This window comes from Podarcis cretensis (assembly GCF_951804945.1).
Source record: "Podarcis cretensis genome assembly, chromosome: 10".
Taxonomy (NCBI): Eukaryota; Metazoa; Chordata; class Lepidosauria; order Squamata; family Lacertidae; genus Podarcis; species Podarcis cretensis.
In genome coordinates this window covers 37,871,553-37,893,478 of record NC_137179.1, presented here as the reverse complement: position 1 = coordinate 37,893,478, position 21,926 = coordinate 37,871,553, and the positions used below count along the sequence as shown (strand labels likewise).

The 21,926-nt window shown below is 42.1% G+C and overlaps 2 long non-coding RNA genes across 4 annotated transcripts in view; one reads left to right on the top strand and one right to left on the bottom strand.

Annotated features, from left to right (window-relative positions):
• LOC307225577 overlaps positions 1-21,926 on the bottom strand; it is a 251,855-nt gene that overhangs the window by 39,140 nt on the left and 190,789 nt on the right. The gene's annotated exons all lie outside the window — the stretch shown is intronic.
• LOC307225574 overlaps positions 1-21,926 on the top strand; it is a 196,414-nt gene that overhangs the window by 168,217 nt on the left and 6,271 nt on the right. Inside the window, exon 6 of one of the 2 annotated variants that reach the window (XR_013843075.1) lies at positions 3,798-4,128. The exons of the other annotated variant lie outside the window; for it this stretch is intronic. This is a non-coding gene — a long non-coding RNA (uncharacterized lncRNA). Of the gene's footprint in view, positions 1-3,797; positions 4,129-21,926 lie in introns of those variants that run through there. 2 annotated transcript variants of the gene reach the window in all.

The window sequence follows — 21,926 nt, the reverse complement described above, 5'->3', positions numbered from 1 at the left end:
GGTTCCGAGTGATTGCCAAAGAAGAAAACCACTGACCAGGAGTGCAGTGCAAAGATGGCCAGCTGATCAGTTAGCTGGGCTTTGAACATCAGCTGAAGCTGCCCATTTCCGATGTGCTTAAGTGACAACGATAACGCTAAAATAATTTTGGGTGCTCGATGGGACTGATCATTTCTGTCAATCTGAAGAACTGTGAAGCATCTTCTGGAACAACAAAGTGAAAAATATCCAGCTGTATACCAATTCCAACAGGAAGCAATGTTTCAGAGGAGCTCAGCTTTGGAAAAAAGCACATGTTGGCACATAAAAGGAGGCACAGGAGAGCCTTCTAGCTACAAGAAAGCAACAACAGATTTTGCTACATATTTTAGCAGCGGCCCCACACCATGCCAGCAAATAAAAAACAACTCAGAATAAAAGGAACAGAAATGATGCTTTATTTTACAGCTGATGCAAACAGCTGTGCCAGCTATGCCTATCTGAGGGAGGCAAAGATACATATGCTTTCTATTGGTAATGATACTTCTGTGCTACAGAGCATGGGCCACAGTAATCACCCTTATGATCACTGGCCAGTGAGTGCAAAATTCGGAGTGCAAAATCCTATCCTCCAATTGATTTGGAGATAAAATATAGGAAAATCATGTGGGCTAACGTCTTTTTTATGTTGAGCCAAAAAAGAAGCTCCAAGCAAGCCTTCTATTTTGCCTGCAGCACTCCCGAAACTGAGCAGACGTAGAAAGCGGATTAGAAAAACGAGAGGATGAAAGGGCATTAGCATGATACAGAGAATATATCCTCCAAATGGAGAGTTACCACTACCTCCCAATATTTCAAGTTTTTGGGTTGCTGGAATTTATTTATTTTTGTAAGATCTGCATGGGTCCATAAGAATATAAAAATAGATATATTAACTTTTTGTGGCTTGTTTAGGGGGGAGGACCTTGTTCTCTCTTGCTTCTGTTCATTTTTCTGATTTGACAAGAAACTTCTGGCGATACTTGAATATACATCGGAACCCATCCAGGAAAGCAGCTTACTTACCATATTGATAGCCTTAGGCTCTTGCTGATTTCTTACTAACCAATGCATAAAATTATTTTTAAAGCAGAGCACAGCTTTAAACAAATATTAGATGTAAAATCTAGGTCACCCTTTCTACTGAAGGGCATATTAAGAGATTTCTTAGATTTTTAAGTTAAATACAGTTTCTACCACATGACTTTGTGGTTTGAGCTAGTTAAATATGTCACAGTTACAGTGATGTAAAAATCAGGAATGTTTGGTCAACATGAGATTCGAGTTATCTTAAACATTTAGGATTAAAAAGGTTTTTACCATTCCCATCCTTGGAGTCTTATTGTTGCAGCCCAGCTTTTCCCCAGGATATTTAAAGGAGGTGAAGATTAATGAACAGTTCCAAGACCAGGATGCAAAGACCTGTTTTAGGCATGTCAAAGGATTTGTGCATGGCCTAGTGGGATTTCTGACTTTCCTCCCTTGGAACTGCAAACTCCTATGCAATATAAAAAAAGCTATTTTTCAGATTTCACTCAGCTCACATCCTCACCATACATTCAAAGCACACAAAAATCACCCCAGAGAATCCTAGCACTGCAGCTTACCCCTCACAGAGCTACAGTTCCCAGCCACCTAACCAAACTACAGTTCCCAGGATTCTTTGGGGGAAGCAATAGAGTCACAGAATAGCAGAGTTGGAAGGGACCCCAAGGGTCATGTAGTTACTCTCTGCAAGTGAAGGAATCACAACTGAAAGTCATGTGCATTAAATGTATGGTGTAGTTGTGACCCTTGTTACAAAAGACATTTAGCATGTGAAGCTGGCAGCATGATTCTGGTAGATCAGGTCCCCCCCACAAAAAAGTGCTTTTTCGAGCACTGTACCCCAAAACAATAGTATAATCTGTTGTGTAACCTCAGAACTCCACCAGCTTATTCTGCCTGGTGTGCAAACTTAACTCACAGATGCAGGACATAACCAAGGAATCATTTTTAGCATTCTAGTCTGTATCTAGTTTTCAGCGCCTGCTGCGGCTTCTCTGGAAGTTGCATGGAATTAAAAGGAAGCACTTAGCCCCCAAAAAGTGAGTGGCCCTTTGAAGCTCAGCACAGAGCCATTGTAACATTTGCCATGGATGCCATTTTATCAACCCATTTATTTATTTTTAATCTATCTTTTAATTAGAGCCAAAATGCTTTTTCTGAGAAATATATTAAAAATTAAAATATTAATGAATTAGAAAGAGCTATAGCTCTAGAACACTGTAATGCTGTCTGCCACCATTTTTCACAATGTTTAATGGCAGTGACCAGAAAGATTGGTTTTTCTTTTAAATTAACATTATATGAGAGCTGCAACACTATGAGAACTCTGTGCTGAGCTGTGATAGGCAAAATGACCTGTTAGATCACTGTTAGACCACATCAAAACCACATCTGTTTAAAAAGATGGATAGGTAGCACTAATTGCATCTGCCCCTGTAAATGTGATGCTACACTTCTATTCAGCTGCAAAATAAATAAATGAAAACAAAATCCGACTTTCTTCATGTACAATGATTAGATGACAGCCTCATGTGTGGTTGCCCAGTAAAAAGAGTGAACAAAGCATGACTGTTTTCATTTATCTGCTGCTTCCATGAAACACTCAGACCTCGACCCAGGCTTTGGCAATCCAGAAAACTATGTTATACTCACTTGTACCAGAGGATCCCCCTAAATCACTTCTGCTTCCAGAAAAATTGACACACTGGGTCCAATCCATGCATTTATTTTTGATATGACAAACAGAACCATAATGGTACTCTAACTTGTGTGTTTTTTTGGTGGTAACTATTTGTGTTTCTGAATATTTTCCACTGTTGTGAGATACGATATTTGCCACAGCAAATCTTGACAGATGAGTCACCAAACTGTAGTAAATTTCACCCTCATCAGGCACATTCGGAAGAAATTTTACCTTGTAAAAACAGTGCATGAAATCACATAAATTATCTGGCCCCAAACAGAAAGTGTGAACATTATGCCCACTCCAGATCAGCTCTACCCATCACAGTGATTTTTCAGGCCCTCGATAACAAAATATCCCCAAAGGATAACAAAATATCCCCAAAGGATAACAAAATATCCCCAAAATATTTACCTGTATGCAGAGCACAAAGAAATGCAATAAGAAAGCCTTCCTTCCACATGCACACTCTGCCTGTCATATTAATGAGAACCTTACTAGCATTTTGCATAGTCCTGGAGCTCTTACATTGTGGTTTTGAAATTCAAGTCTATCCAGGCCCTCCTGTCGTAAAATATGCATTTGCTGAATGATCAAAATTGCTACCAGAGGGTACGCTTTTAATGTGAGAATTAAACCTGAACTTACTGGACTTAACAAAATGGCATATAAAGTTCCCTAAAAACATGATTAGGTTGAACATGATGTGGCGACTGAATTTTCAGGCAAAAATATAAAGACATCGTTAAATGACCCTGTGGCGCTATATCTGTGTTTTTAATTAACTCAGTGGAAAGGGGTAATTTGAAAGGCACTTGTTACAATGGCTGTACCATTGCCCCACAGAAAGTTGTTTAAAAGGCAAAGATTTAATGGCCCAATTAAAATTAAAGTAAATGCCTAAGGCCATCACAAGTGTCTGTCCAAGAAATCAGATGCTACACATCTTTCTTAAAGGATATTCAGCTTGGAATTGTAATTTTGCTGCTTTCTTGATTGAATGCCCCTATAGCCTGACAACAGAAACTTAAATATGTTTACTCTGAAGCAGGTTATACGGAGTTCAGTGGCTAAAGTACTAAAGTGGATGAATATACAGGAGGCATCATAATATTTCACTGCAAGCAGAGCTTGTGTAGAAGGCTTTTAGAAACCCCTACAGAGGCTCCCAGGTTTGTGTGGCGGGAGGAAGAAACAGGAAAATGGAGAAGCTGCGACAAAACTGTGTGCAGTGTATCATACAAGATTCATGTACCCAGGGGAAGAATTCCACATTGGAAACAAAATCAGGTGATTTGGAACTGCAAAACTAAAAATTTGGATAAGGAAGATTTCAAAAGAACAGATGCTGTGTGTACTCCAAATACTGATGGAAGTTCACAGTACAGAACTGAAATGGTACTGCTACTTTAAAATTAGGGACACAGGTGGAGCTGTGGGTTAAACCACAGAGTCTAGGACTTGCCGATCAGAAGGTCGGTGGTTCGAATCCTTGCCATGGGGTGAGCTTCCGTTGCTCGGTCCCTGCTCCTGCCAACCTAGCAGTTCAAAAGCACGTAAAAGTGCAAGTAGATAAATAGGTACCACTCTGGCGGGAAGGTAAACGGCGTTTCTGTGCGCTGCTCTGGTTCGCCAGAAGTGGCTTAGTCATGCTGGCCACATGACCCGGAAGCTGTACGCCGGCTCCGAGATGAGTGCCGCAACCCCAGAGTCTGTCACGACTGGACTGAATGTTCAGGGGTCCTTTTACCTTTACTTTAAAATAGCTTATTATAGTTGTTGGCACATTAAAAGTTTATCTCCAAGGCAGCTTTGTTTGCTGCTTCCTCATCATATTTCAGTGTTAATTTATTTGCATTAACTAGCAGGTTAGATTCATCAGCAAAGTAAGATTTGTGTCTGCCCCTTATATTCCTTTTAGCAAACAGAAGCGCTGCATTGCAGAGACCAGAATCTAAAATAATTGAAACCTGTAATCAAAAAGCATGGACATAAAACCAATCTAACTAACATTCTGATTTATGGGATGTGATAGGATCTTCTTCAGATATTAGGAAGCCTGAATGCCTCCAGTATGGAAATCCTGCCAATCAGGAACAACAATGATCTCAGACTGATGCTTTCAAAACATACATTACAGAATTTGTTAAACCGCTGACAAACACGCAAACCGCCGCTACACACAAAAAGCTGGAACTTATAGACCACATGAGAAGGTTATATGTATTTGTTGCATTCTAGGTTCCTTCTGTGTGATCCTGCTGAAGGAACATTTGTCAGTTTCCCGTGTGAAACAATAGCATTTCTGGACAGGAGCTTTTTATGTGCCAGTCATGCTAATTCAACATACTTGGCACCTCTTAGCCACAGAGGGATTTCCTGTTCATTGCGAAGAATTGGAACCACCATTTGCAGTACTGGAGGCACAGTTCAAAGTAGATGTTGTAATGCAAACACACCACAATGTTTGACCTTCTTCCTCGTGGTTTAGTACTGCAGTGGAACTTAGGAATGGGAGGGAGGGGGATACCAGCTTCACTGGATTTTCAGAACGAGACCAGAACCTACTGCTTTGGGGCAGGCTCTCAGAGGGCTCTGGGAATAAAGGGAAGCTGCTAGGCATGGATGGGAAGCTGTGTCTCATTTGCCTTGGGCAAATGAAGCAGGTGCCTAGTGCAATCCCCTGTGATATGCTAGACCCTGCCTCACATGCACATCTCAGCGTGTGGGAGAGTCAGTGTTGTGCTTGGAGAGTTTGACTGGGATCCCCCAATAGCCATGAAGCCCACCCTGAACCCACAGAGTTTCTGGGAATATAACATGGGGAGGAGGGAACCATGGACGCCACCTTGAATTCTTTGGAGGAAAGGCAGAATTTAATTGCATAATTAAATTTAAAGATGAATGTCCTTAGATTGAAGGAGGGAATGGTAATAAGAACATTCTCCTTGTAGGTTCAAAGTTCTTTGGGGCACTACTAAGCACTGCATACCTTATTTAGTGTGTGTTTTCTAAGGTACCTTCCACCTAACCAAACAGAAACCACCAAGTCCTGACCCACAACTGCCCATACAGTGGTACCTTGGGTTAAGAACTTAATTCGTTCTGGGGGTCCATTCTTAACCTGAAACTGTTCTTAACCTGAGGTACCACTTTAGCTAATGGGGCCTCCTGCTGCCGCCGCAAGATTTCTGTTTTCATCCTGAAGCAAAGTTCTTAACCCAAGGTACTATTTCTGGGTTAGCGGAGCCTGTAACCTGAAGCGTCTGTAACCTGAAGCGTCTAACCCGAGGTACCACTGTACTCCATCCCCTCCTGCACCAGGTTCTACTGGTGGGAGTGGTCTAGTGGGACTTGTAATGGCCCACCCCTCTTTTAAAGGCACCAGCCACTTCCGCATTTCTTCTTACGCATTTGTCATCCATGTTTTGTATGTCTCTGTCACAACTGAGAGCATTAATCACATGGATGAAACAGAGTTACATGTTACAGTTCCTGTGTGTGACAGTGTGTTTAATATATTTGCCAATATACTGCAGTAGCTGGCATATGAAAATGCTCCTGTCTTCCCAGCATATTCTCCTCCCAGCACACCAGATAGACGGCTTTACAGGCACATGATCATAATGCATAGATGGCCCTCGGCGTCCCTTCCAACTCTACAATTCTCTGATAAACATCAAATTAATATTATGCAAATTCCTCTGGAAACTCATATAGCCTTCATCTGGTACACCATGTGAATTTTTGTGTGCGTTTCAAAAGCATGTGATCTGGACATTTGCCATACTTTAAACTGAGAATAAATGACAAGTTACTCCAACAGAAGCACTGAATCCTGTCCAAAAATAAAGTAAAAAATATCAATTATTTGTGGTGTCAGGAGGTTTGTGACAAACACTGACTAATATTGTGAATGATATAGACTAGTTTCCTTCTGCTAATGTTTTTGCAATTACATTTTCTAGAGGTAAGAAAATTCTGATTTACATCTTCTCGGTTGATTAAGATATATTCCTGACTTGCACTTATCCCCCTGCCTTTCTCACTTGCCACGTGTCTGTTTTATGCATCTGATGCCATTCACCTTGCAGTCATTCCTTGCTTTGAATTCAGGGCTCACCTTTCATTAGATAATTGGAACCGCTGTCTCCTGTGCTGTTCTAGAAACGGATGCTCAGCAGCATCCTATCTGGCAACTCTGCTCCTCATTACAACTTCCCAGATGTTGCTAGCTCAGAGTGATCAGGGTTGGCAGACGACTGCAGGGTGTTCACTTGCAGATTTGCTGAGAATATGGGAAAAGACAACCCTGGTTCTGAAGACATTGGGATAGGTTGGGCATGGCGAGCTTTTATACCTGGGCTCCTTCACCCCAGCCTGGGAACTTTATAAGCAGCTGCAGCTAGGAAGGGGGCTATCTTTGGGTCACTGTCAATGAGATAGTGGGGCTTTGGTGATTCCTACTTTCTTTTGACATTTTGGAGGAGCTGATTTTGCTTTTAGGTTGCGGGGAGGTGAATGCATTTGAGTTTTGAAGGGTTGATTTAAAGATGTTATCCTGATAGATTAGCCACTTTTGGCATAATGTGGTGTCTGGATTAATAAAAAATGAGAAATAATAAAATACTATACGTAATATGCACCTGAATGTTGATCAGAACACTGCTTGAAATAACAGAAACAAGCACTGAACCCTCCCCACTCTGAGAAGCAATCTTGATGAGATTGTGCCCTCGGGCATAATCACAATTATTTTACTGCAATGTTTTATGAGCGCGCACTTAGCTAAACACTGACAAAAAAAATTGAGCTAAGTATATGTAACAAGGCAGATTTTAGGAGAATGTTATTTCATCAACAAACACATGTACATTGATAAATAACACTGGGTGGGGGAGCCGCAAATGGTTTAGCACATGGAACAAACACCAATGGTGGGGCTGTTCAGTATGGTCCTGCTCCCAATTTGCTCTACATAGTGGCTACAGCGCATGAAGAGGTAATATGTTCCTTTGTTCACATGTATTCTGCATCCTTTCTTCCTTGCCTCTTCCATTCTGCCCTGATGCTACATACCTTCCTTTGATCACACAGAGTGATTTAGCTGCTCGTGTCCTTTGTTATACAGCAACTTCCACTGATAATGGCCAGGAAGTTATACCAAGGTGGAACCTGGCTACTACTAGATTTTCCCCTTTTGCTTTCATCTTCATAATAGTTGAAATACTGTTACAAAAGGCCTGTAAATGAATGGGGATGGAGAGTAGATTATGCTCACATGTGTAAAATGTATCTGTATGTGCATTTGTCTAAACACACAAGAACACAAAATGTGGACAGGGAGAGAGGCACAAGCCTCATCCCCACTGAATGCAAGTTAATGTTCCCTACAGATCTTTCCCATGTGAAACAGGGAATGTTGGGAGTCTGAGGAGGAACGTAATGTGTAAGAGGAGTTAATATTTCTATTCTGCTCTTTCAACAACAAATGGTGAGCTCAAAGCGACTCATAAAAATCACAAAAGCATTAAAAAACACACCATTACAATATTGTACTATCAAACACAAACGCATATAAATAAAGCAAACAGCAAATTTATCTACATGATTAAGAAAATTCAGTAAAGTCATGGTAATTCAAAACATCAGAAAATATAAAAAAATCATTCCTCAGAATGATTAATACCATTCAATAAAGTCCTATCAGAAAGAGCTGCTGAGTACCAATAGTTTGCATGCACTCCACTGCCACCACCTGCAACTAGAGCATTAATGTGCTCAGACAAATCCTTTAACATGACATGTGGGTGATTTTCTAGACAGGGGTGTCCAGATGCAGGTCATCTTTAAAATGTTGGAGAAAAGCCAGCCTTCAGCCAGTGTGATAAAGTGGTTAGGATGCCAAACACTTAGAGTGTGGTGACCCAAGTTGAAAACTCCACTGAGCCATGAAGCTTTCAGGAGCTCAACCTACTCTTGAGTAGGACCCTGGCAGAGACACATGCCCAAGTGGCAGGTTATCTTCCTCCTGGTCATTCGTTCGGGAGCTTCAAAAGCTTCCTTCTGCCCAAACATCACAGCGACTGATGCCAACAGACACCAGCACACTTAGGGATCTGCAGAGTCTGTGCAGTTTGCGTGACAGAACTCAGCATTTTGGCTAATCTGCTTTATTTACATATATACACACATGGAGCACTGCAACATGGCTCTAGCATCAGACAGCAAAGAGAAAAAGAACAAAGGACAATAGACCCACTTCACGGAACACAGTGACACAAACATCCTGTCTCCATCACTTCCCACTCTATGGAGTCAAAACATACACTGCCATGTGATAGACAAAAATCCCATGACTGCAGTCATGGAGCAGAAGCTCCCCAGGTGACCTTGGAACAGTCGCTACCGCGTAGCCTATCCTATCTCCCTGGGTTGTTGTGAAAATAAAAAGCAGGTAGGGGAAGAGAACCGTGTATGCTGCCTTGTGCTTCTTAGAATCAACAAATTGTAGAGTTGGAAGGGACCACAAGGGTCATCTAGTCCAGCCCTCTGCAATGCAGGAATATTTTGCCCAACATGGGGCTTGATTTAGAATCTCACACTCTACTGAGTTATCTCCCTGGGTATAAATTAAAGAAATGAATGAATGAAAAAGCCTCAGGCTCCCAGAACACCATATTGGCTCTCTGCAGGGCAGGTGGTGCCCTCCAGATGTTCTGGACTACAGCTTCCATCAGCCCTGCTGACTGAGGCTGATGGGAGTTGAGGGTCCACAAGATGCAGAGGGCACCATGCCAGCTTCCTCTCCTCTAGGCTATTCAGGGGACCGTGAATGGACCTTTCACATTGACAGAGGCAAGAGACGGATTCGGCCTTTCCCTCCCTGCTCTTGGAAAGTGCTTATGTACAAGCTCATTTACTTTCATGAGCAGCTCTTCTGAATTCCGTGTTCAAAACTATATGTCAGCAGCAATGGCGGTTCGGCAGCCCGAGTGAGGCATGTGTGTTTGAACCTGAGGGTGACAGGAGAATAATTTGAAATGACTTAATCTAGCTTCTGTATTATAAAGTAGGAATGTAATATAAAGCACTGAGGTAAAATGGCTAGCCAGCTGAGCCTGGTATTTTAAAGTAATAGAGGGTATGCACCAGAGCGACAAGAGTCGAAGTCAGGTTAATGGTGATGGCAGGAAATAGACTGCAATTGAGGTATGAGTGATTGGCCAATGCAAATAAGTACGTGATTTGGAGAAATAAAGAGGAGTGTCTCTACTGCCAATGTTATCAGGTTGACAGCAACTGGCCCCAAAACTATCTGGGGATGAGACATTTCACTTAGTGGTAAAGAGAGGAGTTCTCTTAGGCACCCCTTTTCTTTACTAATAAATATGTTCCATCCATCCACCCCATCTTAAACTGAAGAACTTCTGACAAAGGTTTTTCTTAAACCACCTTGCCACCACTCTTCAGCTCCAAACACACAGCTGGCTTCTGAGTCAAAATTATTTTTAATATCAGCTCAGAATACCTATTAAAGGTGTGCAAATTTTGCAGGTTCTGTTGACTAGAAACAGGTTTCCACACTGTATCTTAGTTGTTTACATCTCTTCACCCAAAACGAGGAGTTTAAACTCTCCAATTTCAAAAGTAATTCATTTCTAGCAAAGGGCAGAAATAAGCCTCTATTCTGCCTTCTCTATTACGTTCCCCTTTTTGACACTTGTCAGAAACCCCAAACCTACCCTTTAGTATCCTCATGGACCAGGCTAAGCTATCCCCTGTCCTGGGATCTCAGCAACTACTATTCCTGAATAATTCCAATTTCAAGATTAACATTAGAAATTCTCCTAGTTTTGGTGAAATTTAGGAGGAATGGAAAAAGTATGGCAGTGTGAATGAACAGAACAATAAGACAAAGGACTGGTAGAAATTTGCCCATCCCTAGTAGAAAGCAGAATGGAAGCTGTCTTCCCTTATCTTTCTCCCCCCCCTGAATTATCTATTGCTACAAAATGCAAGGTAAAATAATTTTGCTGTGTTGCAGCTGCCGAAAATTAAATGGCGTCTTTCAAAGAGCTAGAATTTACTGACATTTTAGATTTAAAATTCCCACCCTGCCTTTTCTTTAACAAATATTTAAATAAAGAATTTCTCAGTTAGGACCCTGCAGACATCTATTGGGAAAGTTCATTCCTTCACAAGGTGGTTATTCATATTCTCCATTCCAACTCTGTTCTATGGGGCAGTCATACATTTTGCCAACGACAGAAAATAAATGTAGTTTAGAAATATTGGTGCTATACCATACACAAGGTCAAAGAAGACAAGAGTAATTTGCAACTACTAAATTGCTTGATGTAATACTCTGGCGTGATAATCTTTAAGAGGAAGCTTTGCATAAGTCAAAGGTCTTCAGAGCAATATGCAAATCAAATCCTACCACTTTCCTAAATCCTTTTAATCTAGCACTTAATCTCAATAATGACCCAGTTCTTGGAAACTTAACTGAGCTCAGCCTCTTAATCACATTATTCAGCTCGCCCTTCACAAAGTTTGAAAGGAGATAGATAACAAACAAAGCTAAAAAAAACCTTGATGAAATATCATCATTAATTTGGCTGTGTAAGAGTATTTTATTTACTGTGAACATAGTAGGGGGAGGGTATTCCCTTGAAACCAAAGATAGGGACATAAGATGAGCCCTGCGGGATCAGGCCAAAGCTCCATCGCTATTATTCTCATTCTGGCCAAACAGATGCCCATGGTAGGACCTGAATACAACAGCATTCTCCCCACCTGTGACTCCTAGCAACCTAGCATTCAGAGGCACACTGCCTCCAACAGTGTTGTTGACAGAGTTTACCGTACTTCATTTCATTTACTTATTCATTGAATTTCTATAATGCCCTTCATCCAAGGATCACAGGGTAGTTTATAATACAAAAACACAAAATTGCATAAAATAGTAACAAACAAACAAACAATCACACCCACACCCACACCCATGAAGCACCCTGCGGAGCCAGAGGAGGGCTCACAGAGGTTCAGATATGCAGGAATTCCAAAGAAAGTTGCCCAAACCATCAGAATGGTTAGGTCTACTAAAGAAGGGGACAAACTTACAGCAAAGGTCCAACAGCTCCCTGCTTGGCCTTGCTCACAGCATTCCGTGAGACAGACTCCACAGTGAGGTCTTGGAAACATACTCACAACCTTTATAAGCCCAGGCAGGCCACGTCACCTGGGAACACAGGTGGCTGTTCATTACCTCCCCCTCTAGCTATGCCTGGGGCCTGTGGATACGTCTAAGCATGTGAAACACATATGAGCTCAGTGCTACAGCTGCTACCAATCATCTTGACCATCAATATGCTGCAAGGAGGGCTTCCAGACCAGCTTGCCTTTTGGGGTCAACACCCCCAGTTTAAAAAGCCATAGATTGTTTAATTAGTCAAAGGCCTTGGGAGAGGGGGGGTGTTTTTGTCTGGCACCTTATTGTTTAAGAGACCATAGAATTGTAGACTTAGGAGGGAGCCCAAGGGCCACCTGGTCCAGCCCCCTGCAATGTAGGAATCTCAACTAAAGCATCCATGACAGATGGGCATCCAACCTCCCTAATGAAGGAGAGTCTACCACCTTCGGAGGGAGGAAGGCAAGTGAGAGTGTGGCCTGTGGAGAATCCTAGATACCAGGCAGAGAAGCTAGGAAGGCCGCATCCCTGGGCCTGAGGTTCCCCAGTCTCCCCTAAAGCACACAGTGCAGTACAGTGGTACCTCGGGTTAAGAACTTAATTCGTTCCGGAGGTCCGTTCTTAACCTGAAACTGTTCTTAACTTGAGGTACCACTTTAGCTAATGGGGCCTCCTGCTGCCGCCGCCGCACCACCGTTGCGTGAATTCTGTTCTCATCCTGAAGCAAAGTTCTTAAACCGAGGTACTATTTCTGGTTTAGTGGAGTCTGTAACCTGAAGCGTCTATAACCCAAGGTACCACTGTACCTAGAGTAGGAGGGGTGGGGAACCTATGCCTTCCAGACCACCGGCCATGCTGGCTGGGGCTGAGGGAAGTTCCCCTGCCGCTGCTGCAGGGGCAGCAGCTGTAATTTTCATACCTACCAAGTGTCCTGGAAAAAATGGAACATCCTGTTTATTAATGCGAGATTGTGGTGGCCATTTTGGGAGGCACCTGGGGGGGGGGCAAGATTGCAGCACTGCTCACATGACATGCCCAGGAGCGCATTGCAGAAGACGTGCGTCCTGGTTTTTGACCTGAAAAAAATTGGATGGCATAAATTCTGCAGTGCTATAAAAAAGGTGGAAGCAACATGTTTAAAATGCAATTGCAGGAAGGCAGGCCAAAAGGCCTTTCTCTACCAAGCGTTTCATGTGATTTCATTCTCTGCTTCCTCAGTGTGTCAAGCTGAGAAAAACAGCCAAGAAGGCCATGAGACCTGGAACAAATTCATTTCTCACCTATACAACTGCAAGTGGTGCTTCTTTCACAATTATGGCTCTTCCCCCCCCAAGTGCTCTTATTTCTTTGTGAGGTACAAGTAATAAAAAGGAAGGATGCCACACACACACACCTGTTCAAGAAAATGGTGTGTCTTAATGGTCATTTGAACAACTTGGCAAAATGCATCATCCCTACCCCCAGAGCATGTTCTTTTTTGCCCAACAGCAATTGCAGCCGTATGTGAATGGAAACATCTTTTGCGGCAGGGGAAAAACAGGTGGTTGGCAGAGCAGGCGTGAGCCTGCTCCTAATCGATACCACCATGCTGGATGCTGTATGGCCCTAATAGAATCTCTGGGAATGAAAAGTGTGTGCTTCAGCTAATAATTCAGCCCGTTACGATTCAGATGTTGGAAAGAGAAAAGAAAAATCTAATCAATACTGGGAAATCTCATCTGTGGTTTCCATCTGCACAAGCTCCCAAGACTGCGCTTTCTGCAACATGAAACAATGGTGGCACATGGAGGGTCAGGCAGGAAGGCAACTTGCACGCCATCTCCACCCAAGAGAGTGAAACCAATTCTTCACTGATGCTGCCGTTATGATTCTGATGGACACACACAATTATTCAGCCTAAAAATATCTGTGAATTGGAAAAATATAATCTGAGTTTGGGGAAGGATGCAGACTCATATCTAGACGGGCACAGAGCCCAAACTTTTCATTTTAGAAATTCACTGATGAGTTCGCAAAAGAACAAGGTAGAAATAACAGTGGCAGCATTTTCCTGCATTCCTGTGCATTTACTATATATCCCTTGGTAGAAAAGGGGTAAGTTGGAAGCAGAACCACACACCTTTTTTTCAAATTCTCTGGAATTTCATGTGGCTCCGAGCTACCTTGCCTGTCTTGCCCCACCTAGCAGCTGCTGTAGCTTTTAATGTGTGCATGTAAGGAAATGGTTAAAACAGTTTATTGTAACACATACGTAAGCCACCCAATATTTCTCCTCTGAATTCCCAAATTAAAAAAGCAAAATGATTTATTAGAAAATAGATACTTACTATACAAAGAGACTCACTGTCACTTGTCCAACCCCACCCCTCGCTCTGTCACAAAACAAATGAATCTTAAAAAAAACAACCCCACAAATGAATCTTTTTAATTAGAGAATGTTTTGGTTACAAATCAAAGTATTTGCAGGGAAGCAGAGTGTACATCCTTCCTGTGGAAATAAAGTGCATGCAGGGGAAGTTTGAACAAATAAGGAGCAGTATGTAGCATTAAAGTCCTTTCCAGGGAAGGTGGTGGCAAGTTAAAGTCCAGTTAAGAAGTGTTGAGAATGTGGGATAACCAGCCTCATATAACCAACATGCTTAGTCCAGTTAGAGCACGAAGGGGTTAATACCATAGAGTAAAGCGTGTTCTCCATCACGGAGAGCACGTGTTGCAGTTGGGGATTCCAGGACACCTTGCTGTTTCTGGGCAGATGTTTGGCCAACTCGTAAGCAGGGACGGGCTGTTACTGGGGGAAATTAGATGTTGCCATTTAGTGATTGACAGCCCTATTTGTTAAATACAAGGCACACAGCAACGGACGTCCTCTTTCGCTGCGTGCTTCGGATCACCCGCCCTCCCTTCCCTAATGTTAGGCTGTTTGCTTGTCCTTGCTATTGCCTGTCATGGGGTCGTCTGCTTTGGGGCAGGGGCCCGGTAGGAATTTTGCCATTTGGCTGATTAGTGTGTGCCACTTGGTTTTCGCCTACCGTGTAGCAAATCGTCACAACTTGTAAGGTTTGCGGTTAGGCATTGGTCTGGAATTGGTTGCTGGAGGGGTATGGATTCGGCTGTGCCTGCCCCCCAAAATACTGCTGCTGGTGGAGGGGTATGGATTCGGCTGTGCCTGCCCCTCCAAAATGCTGCTGCTGCTGCTGCTGCTGCTGCTGCTGCTGGGTTTTACCGTTAAAGGAACCCAGGGGCTCCCCCATGCTTTTGTCCGAAACCCCCTGGCAAGGGGCTAGGGCCACGCAAGCCCCTGGGAGCATGCTGGGGAGAGGTGAGGCATGGTTCCCAGTCCCGTCTCTCTCCCCAGGTGACTTACCCTTCCTGACTTCGCGGGGGGTGCGAATGTCAGAGCTGTCCCCGTGCAGGGACAGTTAGTGCTACCAATGCCTAAGCAACCACTCACATTGCTGTATTTGAATAAAGTTGTGGCCAAAATTATGCCAAAAAAATTAAACAAAAATTAAGTGTCAATTGTGTTTTTCTTTGGGGTATATTGGGGACCTCGACATGCAACCTGCTCTGCCAGGCTTAGCTATGTCACATTCTTTACCTTGGGATGAATTGGGTAGTCATGCTTATTGTTATACCCCTGTCTACCTGTTAAGCTTAGCGTGTAAAGAGTTTTGAGCAGCTTGCTCTAAGCTCAGACTACACAACAAGCTACTCTTGAGTTAATATACCTCTCTGTAGCTAAGCTAAGTTTTACTGCCTGTGTGACTTTTTCTGAATGCTGTATGAAAAAGCACATGAATCTGACCTTTGGAGAGCTTGCAAGTAAGTAATTTACCAAAACAAAACAAAACAATGTTATTTTTAAAAAGCAGAAGCAGTAGTAACAACACTAAACCTGAAAACCCCTCCCTTTCCTGGGCTCCAAGTCACATAATTCAGAGCAATTGAAGTTTTTTTATATTAAAAAACTTATTGTGCCAATCTGGGATCCATTATAGAATCAGTAAATGAAAGCTTTTAAAGTTAGTATGAGCACCACTGTCTCTATTATACAATCAATCAATCAATCAAAGCTGTAAAAGAAGTAGGTAATAGTTGCATCATTAAATATTGTAATGATACAAACTGCCATGAATTCTGGCCTTTTTGCAACACCCCACCCAAAACCCAGAAGAAACTTTGTAACTGGGTTTAAAATGGAACGTTTGCCATGATCCATCTTTTTCACTCACCACCTCATCAAGGATTGAAAGCTAATCTGATTGTGTGCCAAGTACTCTTTCATAGATGCACACTGAAGCAATTATGTGCCCAGGGCAAATATGGGTCATGTGAATTGGTTTTCCATTTTTCTCAGGGACAAAGCCCGCAACATGAACCTTGTGGTAGCTTTCATCTGCAGAAAGCCACCAGCAGAACACACCCTGGGCTACAGTCAGTGTATATGAAGTGTGATCTCTCCTATACTTGCACAATGCTTTTGTGTACTTAATCCTGCAAGTTGGGGTTTCCCTCTTCCCTCTGCTCAGGTTCACTAATTTCAACTCATTTCTAGATTTTTAAAACTCAGTGGGAAGATTCCATTTCCATCACCTCATCATTATATTCCGGGGGGGGGGGGGATATGTTGGCAAACTTCACAGCAGGACAGTTCATCTCAGAGGCATCTTAAACTGTTTGCAGCGTGGTGAGGAGGGGGGTGACATCAGTCAATATTAATAAATGGACAAGTCCCATTTGTATGCATATCAGTGAAGACGCTTGACATTGTTTACAGGTATAATACAGAGCTACATGCCTTCTTACTGCTGCCTGCTAGGCCTTAATTATGTAGTCAATTCCAGCAGATAATTTAGAGTCCTACACAACATAAAATTGTATTGTCAACCACAGATATTCAGTTTGGGTGCTTAGCAAAACATGGTCTCTTCTGAGTGCTAAGCGAAAGCATGCACTTTCAAAAGAAGAACATTGTTAAATCCATGTTGAAACTGTTTGTAATGAAAGGTTGGCAAAGTCCCCCATCTCTTATTTGTTCCAAGCTAGTTCAGAGAATCCTTGCAAAAAAAAGCCTGGGCAGTTTGGAAGAGGCCAGGTCCACTCTGAATTCTTCCGTGACAACCTCAGCACTCAGGTCTTGCTTTTGGGTTTCCTATGGACATCTGGTTGGTGACTTAGAAGAGGTTTCTGGGACTAGATGGGCCACCAGCCTAATCCAACAGGCTCTCTTCTTATGCTCTTAGGTTAAGAATGGCAGTAAAGAAAGTCCAGCAATGATTATCTGTGGCCAGAACAAGGTAGTTTGGAGCTGCTAAAGCTAAGGCAAGGTTCAGCTATGTTCCATCACAGGCACAGTGGAAGGGTGTCCATAAATCCATTCCAATTTGCACATGCAGCATTTTAATATTTCCAACCATGCAAACCAGCCCCATCTTTATTTTTTCCTAGAACAAGATAGGCACTTATGGCCAATCTGAGAGATTTAAGCCATGATTCAGCAAGGTAATTTGTCTTCTTTCAAAAGAATGAGTCACCCTGCCTTGAAGAATTAAGGGTTTAGCGAAGCCTTGCTTCTGGACTCGATCAAAAGACAAGTGACGTCAATAGCAGTCTTGCCATTTACTTCAATGAACCTGGGTGTGCGTTCTGTGTATTAAGCTGTTTGTACAAAAAAAACACCACCCACCCCCAAAACAACAGCAGGCTTTTATTCAGGGGTTGAGGAAGTCTCTGTGGGTAAAGTAAACAAGAACTCTCGCTTCTTTCTTGCAAAACAGTTTCTGCAAACCACAGGATGTGGACAGAGTTGTCCTCTTTCTAGCTCCATCGTCGTATTCTCTGTGCATACATTGAAAGCACATCCAATGTGCATTTGAAGCACATGACGTCTCCCAAAGAATAATAGGAACCATATTTTCCCTACACAGAGGTACAAGACCCTATATCCAGATTCTTTGAGGGTAGCCATGTGCTTTGAAATGTGAATTGGATGTGCTTAAATGTATGGTGTGGATCTGATCTTAATTTCACTGAAGTGCTTGAAAGCTACCTGGTTTGCTTTCACTTGGCTCCCAGGAGGATCTCAACAGCATGCTCCAGCAAATGTTTACTCAGAAGTAAACCAGAACACATTTAATGGGAATTACCAAAAAGGACATTTAAAATGGACAGACCCAGGACTTCTTTATTAAAGATATTTCAGAGAGTCCAAAATAGTGATGGATTAGGTTCCCCAGCCACAATGTGGAATGGGTTTGGCTAATGTGGGTCATTTTGCATACACTGTTGAGTACTTTCCAGAGTTCAGAATAGAGATGGATGGGCCCATTAAAGTCCAGCCCACCCCCATTTTCAGGAAGATTGGAACTAAATCCATCCTGTTCCATTTCCAGGTGGATATTTACAGGGAAATCCTTAGAAATCTGCCCAGAAACACATTTAGAATAAACATTTGCAGCGACTTCCGGTCGGCGCCAGCGCTTAATGGCGGTCCGAGCCTCGAGCTCCGAGGCAGGACTGCTCCGTTAGTTCGGGTCTTACCCGCTACGGCAAGCGGGGGACCCCTAAAATCACAGGCGCGGAGCCTGTGAACAAAGGAGATTCGGTGGGCACCTTTTGCGCCCCCCGGTACTGTGAAGGAGCCTTTTTAAAGGCTTCGGAGCGGCATCGGGGTAAGCGCGGTGCTGAGAGTCGTCACCCAGCTAGCGGAGTGAAGCCGCGTCGCCATGAGCGGAGAGCGCCGATTCCTTCCTGCAATTGGAATTTGACTACAGCACCCGTGAGTAAGATTGAAAAAGTAACGGGACATTAAAAAAGAAATTTGGCTGAAAACGGGAAAGGCAAAAATTAAGGAAGTCTGCCTCCCCGGAACTGCAGAAGAGATAAAGCAACGAAAATCAAGCTGCACTTAAAGGGAATCTTTCTAATTTTTTTAAGCTGTCAAACTGACATCGGACTTAAAACCTCCCCCCAGATTGGCAGGAGAAGGGGGGAAGGGATTGGAACGTTGTTAACCTGCTGGAAAATTAATGGAAAATTAAGATCTTCCATTGCCAAATCCCCCGGGGTCGGGCTGCCCAAATAAGACACCGGGACGTGGACTGTCAAACTTTGAGAAGTGGGGGCTTGTTTGCAACAAAGTTACCGGACCTTAGACGTACCCTGTTGCATTTTGGCCACATAGAAAATAGAGACATTACAATTTGGATATTGGAAACTTCTGGCTACTGTTATACTTCCTTGCCTCTTTGTTTTTTTTCTATCTTTGTCATTTGGATACAATTGAATGCTCCCTCTAGAGGGTTCTATGTGAAACTGTTGCACTTGGAAAAGTAACAGTGGGATTTTCCACTTGGGAATCAACTCTGTGAAAACGACCTTGAGGATATGAGTGCCCCTACAGAAGAGATAGTAACAAGGCAGAAAGCAAAACAATCTCAGAAGAAAAGGGGCTCTATATCAGGAACTGCAGCTGTGCAGGAAAAAACACCAGCTTCTATGGATCCTATGACTCAGGCACTACTTAAAATAAATCAATCCCTGGAAGCATTGACAAAGCTATCGACAGAGAATTCTAAAAAATTAACAGAGTTGACAACAAGGTTGGATGTGAATACAGCTAGTGTTAAATCTAACACAGATTCTATAAATAGATTAATTCAGGAAAATTCAGAAACACGAAAGATTGCAGAAAGTGCAAAAACAACGGCTGAAGAGACAAGGGAAAAGTTTGGGCCTATTATTAAAAAAGTGAATGAGCATGATGCAGCCCTCTCCTTACTGGAACTTCAACGTAAAGAGAAGAACTTAAAATTTAGATTGGTGCCTGAAGGGGAAGGGGACAACCTTGTGAAATTTCTTACAGAGAACATCATAACTTTTTGGCAGGAGGAATGGGAGGAAGACGAGGAACTTGAGATAATATCAGCCTTTCGACTGGGTAGAAAGCAGGATAAAAAACCAAGGGACTGTCTAATTACACTGAGATCAAAAGAAGAAAGAGATAGAATATTGAATCTGCATTATCAAAAGGCATTGGTGATCCAAAATTGTCAGATACAGATTTTTAAGGACATTCCTAAATACATTTTAGAGGTGAGAACATATTACAAAAGCCTAGCAGACCTGCTGAAGAAAAACACTATACCATTCAGATGGGAGTTTCCACAAGGATTGTCCTTTAACTTCAAAGGAAGGAAGATTAAAATAAAAACAATTCAGGACAAAGAACAATTTTTGGAGAGGTACCTGGAGGATCTGCAGAAAGGAACTGTGGAGGAGAGGGAACCACCTGATATAGCAAATTTGTCATTTGGACTTTCACTACCACCATCGGAGGAAGAGCAGAAGCTTGGAGCAGTTGGAGGAACAGCTACCTAAATACAAAATGTCTCTGCAACTCCTTAGTTGGAACTGTAACGGTTTGAACCTTCCTCGGAAAAGAAGACAGGTTTTTCACATTTTGAAGAAAGAACAATTAGATATAATATGTTTGCAAGAAACCCATATTGCCAGGATACATAGGAAATTACTGATAAATAAGAGACTTGGTCAAGAATTTATCTCATCAGACAAAGTAAAGAAAAGAGGTGTGGTGATCTATGCAAAGGAAAAGTGGGCTCCAAAATTGATATTTAAAGATGATCAAGGAAGATACCTGGCAATTGAAATACAAATTCAAGGAGAAAAGATATTAATTGTGGGAATTTATGCCCCAAATGAAGGGAAGGCCGAATTCTTTAGGAAGTTGCATGAGACATTAGTTGACTTTTTAGATTATAAAATCCTAATGATGGGAGACATGAATGGAGTTGTCTCAACAAACATGGACAAAGCACAGAGACAAGTGATTTCAAAAGAAGGGAGACTACCAAAGATCTTTTTCGAAATGACTGAAACAATGGACTTGATTGATATTTGGAGAATAAAGAACCCTCTAGAGAGAGAGGGAACTTTCTTCTCTGAAGCAAAAATGACATGGACAAGAATAGACCAAATCTGGATTTCTAGCAGTCTGGCGTCAAGAACAAAAAAAGTAGAAATATGCCCAAAAACGTGCTCCGACCATAATGCGGTGAAGATGGAGATGAAACTAACAACAACTGGATCCTTTAGATGGAGAATGAATGACACCCTATTTAAGGATGAAGAGATCCACAAGAAGGCCCTTAAAACATTAAAAGATTATTTTGAGATCAACAGGAAAACAGATGTGGAAAAAAGAATAATTTGGGACGCAAGCAAAGCCGTGATGCGAGGTTTCCTGATTCAACAAAATTCTATTAAGAGGAAGCAACAAAATGAGAAGAAGGAAAAAATTTTAGAAAAAATAAAAGAAGGAGAGAAGAAGTTGAGGTCTAAACCAAAATCCCATGAGATCTTGAGAGAAATAAAGTTCTATCAGATGCAGTACATGGAGCTTATGAACCAACAAATAGAATGGAAGATAAGGCAAATGAGACAAAGAACTTTTGAATCAGCGGATAAATGTGGGAAACTTCTGTCATGGCAATTGAAAAAAAGGCAGAAAATGAATACTGTAATAAGTTTAGAAATGGATGGAAAAATTATTCATAAACCCAATGAGATCAACAATTGTTTTCAAAGCTTCTTTAAGAAATTGTATGCACAAGGGTCAAATAACGAGCAAGAAATAGAAGAATTCATCAGAAAATACGGTTTACCAAAAATCTCAGAACAAAGTAAAAGGATCTTAAATGAGGAAATAACAGAACAAGAAATAGAGGGTGCCATTCAAAATATGAAATTGGGAAAATCACCAGGACCAGATGGCCTGACGGCCAAATACTACAAAATGTTGAAAGAATGGTTGACACAACCATTGAAGGAAGTTTGTAATGAAATTTTGAAGGGGAAAAAGGCACCTGAATCGTGGAAAGAGGCTTTCATCTCACTTATACCGAAAACAGAGACTGAGAAGAACCAGGTTAAAAACTACCGCCCTATATCCTTACTCAATGTGGA